The following is a 6,000-nucleotide window of genomic DNA, read 5'->3' on the forward strand; positions in this document are numbered from 1 at the left end:
TTTACACCCAGAGGATACCCTCAGGCAAGAGCAGCATGCTGCCATGGTCCCTGTATCTATCTCTGACTCAGATTCCAACTCTGCAAGGGTGAGGTGCTGCTATGGTCCCCATTCTTGATCAGCAGCTTGGTATTTCCCAACACCTGTACTCAGTAGAAGGTGGAAGAGTCCCGGGACCTAGGCTGGTAATACTTGGAAAAGGTTCACCAGCAGCGACAAGTCACCAAAGTCATCTATCGAGAGGTAATAATAAGTGCTATTACTGTATCAATGTGGGAATAGGGAGGTTACTAAACAGTTGTCTAGAAGCAATGAGCAGTGATGTTTAGCGAGTTTAATAGTTGGGGTAGTTTAGCAGTTACTGATGGTCATGATAAAATGCAAGGACCAATGCAAAGCCCCTCTCACTAAACTGCATGTCATCCAGGCTTGCCTACCCTCCCGATTTGGCCGGGAGTCTCACGATTTTCGGGTGCCGCTCCCTGCTCCCCGGAAAGGCAGGCAAGCCTCCCGGCAGCCAGCAACCCTCCCGACCTCAGCCCAGAATAAACTGGAAACTCCCGCAGTGGGGGTGCCAATGACACGATTTGCGCTGAATTGCGTCATCGTGGCCCCGCCGCCTGCTTCACAATGCTGAAAATAACGGTATTGTGAAGAGGTGGCAGGGCCACGATGACGCGATTGCGCATCTCCGCCCCCACTGTGATGACGATGACCGGGCACGCCCCCAGCTGTTAGCCGACAATTAGCTCCCTCTCGGAAGAAGGGAGCTAATTGTCATCAAGAATGATGTCATCTACTGTAGTTGGTGTAGCTGGACAGCACAGTTTGAATCAGCAATTAAGCTTTGCTCCAGTGCTGGTCTGAATCATGTCATCTAGAGGGATATATGAAGATCATCTCCCATCACTGCAACTTTGCATGCACTGTCCAGTCAGTGTGGAGTGTGCAGCACATATTCTTCTCTCCAGTCCTGGACTGCTGGGGGCTGTTGCCCCTCCTCTGTGTACCATGTGACAGGGGCTTTGAAATTGTGACATGTCCAATGGCCATTGTAACAGCATCCAGCTATAGATCATACAATACTACTACTTGCAGTGTTTGGAGCCTCCTACCGGTGAATGTGGTCTGTGCTGACAGTGTTGTCCAAATGTCTGCCTAGAAAAAGTCCAGCACCCTGCCCTGCACTGGCACCCAGGGCACATTACGCCACTGCACTGGCCCCACCCACATTACACCACTGCCCATCATACATATTCTTAAAAGGCAATACTTGAAGTACTCACAAATAATCACATTCATGTTTGTTTTTTATAATAATCTTATTAAATGAGGACTTTTTTTGCAAACTGCAAATAAATGCAAATAATACTGATCAACTTAATTTTCAATAAAATATTCCTAAATATATGTAATAGAAAATATTAAAGATTTATTTCACCCTCAAAAATATAAATAAGCACACATAAGATAAAACATACTTATTAAAAGTAAGCTATAACATAATAACATAATAACATAAATAATAAATAATAATAAATAATAACATAAACTTATTAAAACTACTGTATAACTGTTAACTTTCCAATGAGGCAAGGCCCACACTGTAGTCCAATGAACTTCTAATCTCAGAAATGGCAGGTGTGGATGTCCTGGTGCAAAGTTGAGTGTTAATATAGGGCCCCTCATATTGGTGGTGTGTTCCCTTTTGAAATGACAGATAGGAGGTAGGGAGGTAAACATGGCGTATAGTGTTCCTGTTGTAGCCTAGGAGGCATCTCCATTAGGACACTATAAGGGGTAAGTAGGCCTCTGGTCCCCTTATATAGCACATCAGCCAATATCCTCTCTGCCTCAGCTCTGTTGCTGTCATTCAATTTTCTCAGCTTCTATGCTATATTGGCTGCCACAACGTCATACTCATCTGCATTCTTTTCAATTAGTCAGTTGGTGGACTCCAGAATCCAACAAGTCATGACCTCTGTGCTCTCCCCTAACTCACATAGGGGTCTATTTACTACGCTGTGTTAGGAGATAAAGTGAACGGAGGTAAGGTACCAGCCAATCAGCTCCTGTCGTTTTTCAAACACAGCCTGTGACTTGGCAGTTAGGAGCTGATTGGCTGGTACCTTATCACCGTTCACTTTATCTCCTATCACAGCTTAGTAAATAGACCCCATGGTCTTTTCCTTACAGTATAGAAAAGGCAGATTGTTGTGGGTTAGGCGAGGCAGGAAGTACTGAGACTTGGATAGATGGAGGTAGGGTCACTTGGGTGGCAGTTGTAGCCTCATCTGCTTTAGTCACTATCATAGTTGATGCTTCATCAGTAAAAGCCGATGGTTTTTGGGGAAAAAAAATACAAATAATTTAAATTAATGTTCTAACAAATCATTTTGTTCTTGTCATTTAACATTTACATTTTGTCTTTTCAGTTACCATCAACTCCGAGGAATGGCCTGCAATGGCCCATTTTCTGGATTTTCCACACTGCAATAAACCTGTACCTTGATAGACTTTGTGGTGCAGGCATGTTGTGCCATACACACCTATATTCATCGCAAAGCCTCAACCGCACAGCACAACATCCTGTTTTAGTGACATTGCAGAATATCCAGAGTATGACGTAGGATTTACACCAGTGGAGCCAAGTGAAGTGCGAAACATCAGTGTTGAGGCAAATTAAATAGGGAGCAGTATTTCAATTACTGCAATGGTGAACTATTGACCCTGTTCTTGTAATGTTTCCATATTTTACATATATCTTGTATAATAAACATTGCATACAAATTTGTTGTTATTGTTTTTTTTTTTTCAAAATAATTTTTATTGAAACACTGCACATATTCACATTCAAGAATTTCAATCAGATCAGTACACAGCATTTAAAGACATCAGAAATGTAACACAATTACATAGTATTGTCACTATGTTCACAAGTTTTTGAGATCATATAAACCTTATAGCCGTATTGCTCTGTCAGATGTTACATAATACAGACTTCATAATAGTATATTGTAATATTCAATCTAGTCACATCACAATTTTTCATATAACATAAGAAATTCTTAATATGCATACAAATACAGTCAATAATGAACATTAACTAAAGAAAATAAAGAAAAATAAATAAATAGAAACTCTCTCTTGCCCTCCCCCCGACCAAAACCAGAAGAGTCCAGATTCCGTATGTTTAGTGACCAACCGAAGTGACATCTATTGGAGGGTTATTTCCAATGGTTTGAAGTGTGTACCATGAGGTATCCTTCACACTATTATAAATTTGCCATCGCATTTCCAGGGACAGAGTAGATATAAATGATTCCCATGTGTTAAAAAATTTCTCCACTTTGATTTCTTTTTCTAATATTACCTCTACCCAATCCATTCGAAAAACATTAAATAATTTTATCTTAAATAATGCAAAAGATGGGGCAGTGGACGAGATCCACTCTTGTAGTATCGTCTTGCATGCTGCCGCACTGATTGCTAAGAGCATTCTCCTACTCCCCTTACTCGCCCTCATATCTGTGGGAATAATGCCAAAGATTGCCCACTCTGCCATGAAAGGGACATAATTGAGTATTGATGATTCCGCATATCTTTTTATTTGTAACCAGAATCCTCTAACCAATGGGCACGACCAAAAACAATGATATAAATCGGCATTACTTTCCCCACACCTATAGCAGCAATGAGAAGTCGTGCGTCCCATTAAGTAACTTCTGTGCGGTGATAAATAAGCTCTGTGGAAAATGTTTAAGAACATCTCCACATAGATAGTTGATGTTAGAGTTTTACAAGAGTAATTAAGGGCAGCCATTAAATCTTCAATTGTGTACGTAGGAAATTTCTGAATCCACTGCGACAGTCCCCTAGTATTGGATGCATGATCCATGTTTGTTTTAAAACACAGATAATAGTTAGAAATGGCTTTCCTCAAAATTGGTGGTTTGGAAAGAAGACTATCTATTGGATTGTTCCAATCTCCCTCTGCAAACACCTGTATCACAGAATTAACATAATGTTTTGCCTGTAGGAAGGCCACAGGGTATCCTGATAAAGTATTATATTTTTCCAAGGCTTCACAATATGTCCTATGTGCCTCTCTATCTACCAAACATCCTATTCTCTGTATACCTCCTACTTGCCATAGTGTAAATGGGTATGTTGCCTGTCCATTTTGAAAATCGGGGTTTCTTACAAACGGAAGAAATAATGATTTATGTGAATTTAGACCTGCCTCATGTCTCAATTGATGCCATAGTCGTTTTGTTTTCCACAATAGTGGGTTATTCCTCACAGAGGCAGAAAGTTCTTGATCGTGAAGATGCAAAAATGTAATTAGGTCCCTTTGTTCAAGAAACTCCCGTTCAAGTGACGTGTTGGCATAGTTTTCTGTTTCGTTTATCCAGTCGGACAGATAACGAAACATAACTGCTTTATTATATAACTTGATATCTGGAAAGCCTATTCCCCCATTTAATTTAGATTGTTGTAATTTCAAGAGGCTTATCTTAGGTCGCTTACCATTCCAAACAAAAGATCGAAAAATCTTATTCAGGAGTTGCAAATCTTTTGCTGTAACAAACAAAGGCAAGGCCTGAAGCAAGTACATCAGTCTCGGGAATGAGATCATTTTGATTAAACATGCACGTCCCATATATGATAGGCAGAGGTCCCTCCATCCCTCTAGCTCGTCCGAGATTTTTTTTATAATAGGTTTGTAGTTAAAGGAATATAAATTTGCTAAGTTTTTAGGAAGTATAATACCCAAATATGTGATCCTGTCACTAGCCCACCTAAGTGATATGTTTTCTGGTAGGTGTGGTATTGTATTGCGCGTACCGAGATAGAGCGCTTCCGATTTACTTATATTAACTGCAAATCCTGAAATTTCTTCAAAACTTTTTAACACTTCAAATATGTGGATCATACTTTCATGAGGATTAGCGATATAGAGCATTATATCATCAGCGAATGCTGTTAGTTTTATTGTTCTGGAGCCTATATTAATCCCCTTAAAAATACTATCTTTTTCTAATATTCTTATTAACGGGTCTATGGTCAAATCGAATAAAAAGGGTGAAAGGGGGCACCCCTGTCTTGTACCCCTAAACATCTCTATTGGGGTGCTGATATAACCATTTATTAGAAGTGTCATCATGGGGGATAAATATAAATATTTAATTAAATCAATAAATGTTGACCCAAATCCACGCATTTGTAATATCTTAAATAAGTGAGGCCATAGCACTGTGTCAAACGCCCTTGACGTGTCAAGACTCAACAGGGTATTAGTGGAACTTGAGGATATTCCTGACGTTACCACCACTGCTGCTATTGCCGCTCTAACCCCACGGACCGAATGTCGCCCTTTCACAAATCCCAGTTGATGGGGAGTTAATATATCAGGTAAAATAGTTTGCAAACGATTCGCCATGATTTTGGCCAATAGTTTGGCATCCGTATTTAACAGATTAATCGGTCTGTACGAATCTAGTTTTTGTGTGTCTCTTTGTGGTTTGGGAATCAACACTGTAGTAGTATTTGTGAAGTATTGAAATGGGGATTTGTTATCTATCATATCATTAAACAACTCCTTAAGGATCGGAGCCACCTGTTGCTGCAATAGTTTGTAGTATTCATTTGAGAATCCGTCTGGTCCAGACGACTTCCCTAGTTTTAGTTCTGATATGACAGACAGCACTTCAGTTAATGTCACTTCTCCTGAAAGTGCCTCTTGTTGTTCTGTAGTTAATGGAGGCAACAAATCCTCAGTGATTAAAGTATCATGTTGGAGCTGATTAAAGGAAAGATCGCTATATAATTCCCTATAGTATTCCTCGAATTTCTGTACAATATCATTATTGGTAGTGAGTAAAGTGTTAGTGCGTGGATCCCTAATGGCTGTGATATAATTCCTTTTCCGCCATGATTTGGACATGTTAGCAAGCAGCTTTCCTGCTTTGTTCCCCCATCTGTAAAACTTATGCTTAG

The sequence above is a fragment of the Taudactylus pleione genome, unplaced genomic scaffold (genome assembly GCF_031769625.1).
Source record: "Taudactylus pleione unplaced genomic scaffold, aTauple2 ptg000585l, whole genome shotgun sequence".
In the NCBI taxonomy this organism is placed as follows: domain Eukaryota; kingdom Metazoa; phylum Chordata; class Amphibia; order Anura; family Myobatrachidae; genus Taudactylus; species Taudactylus pleione.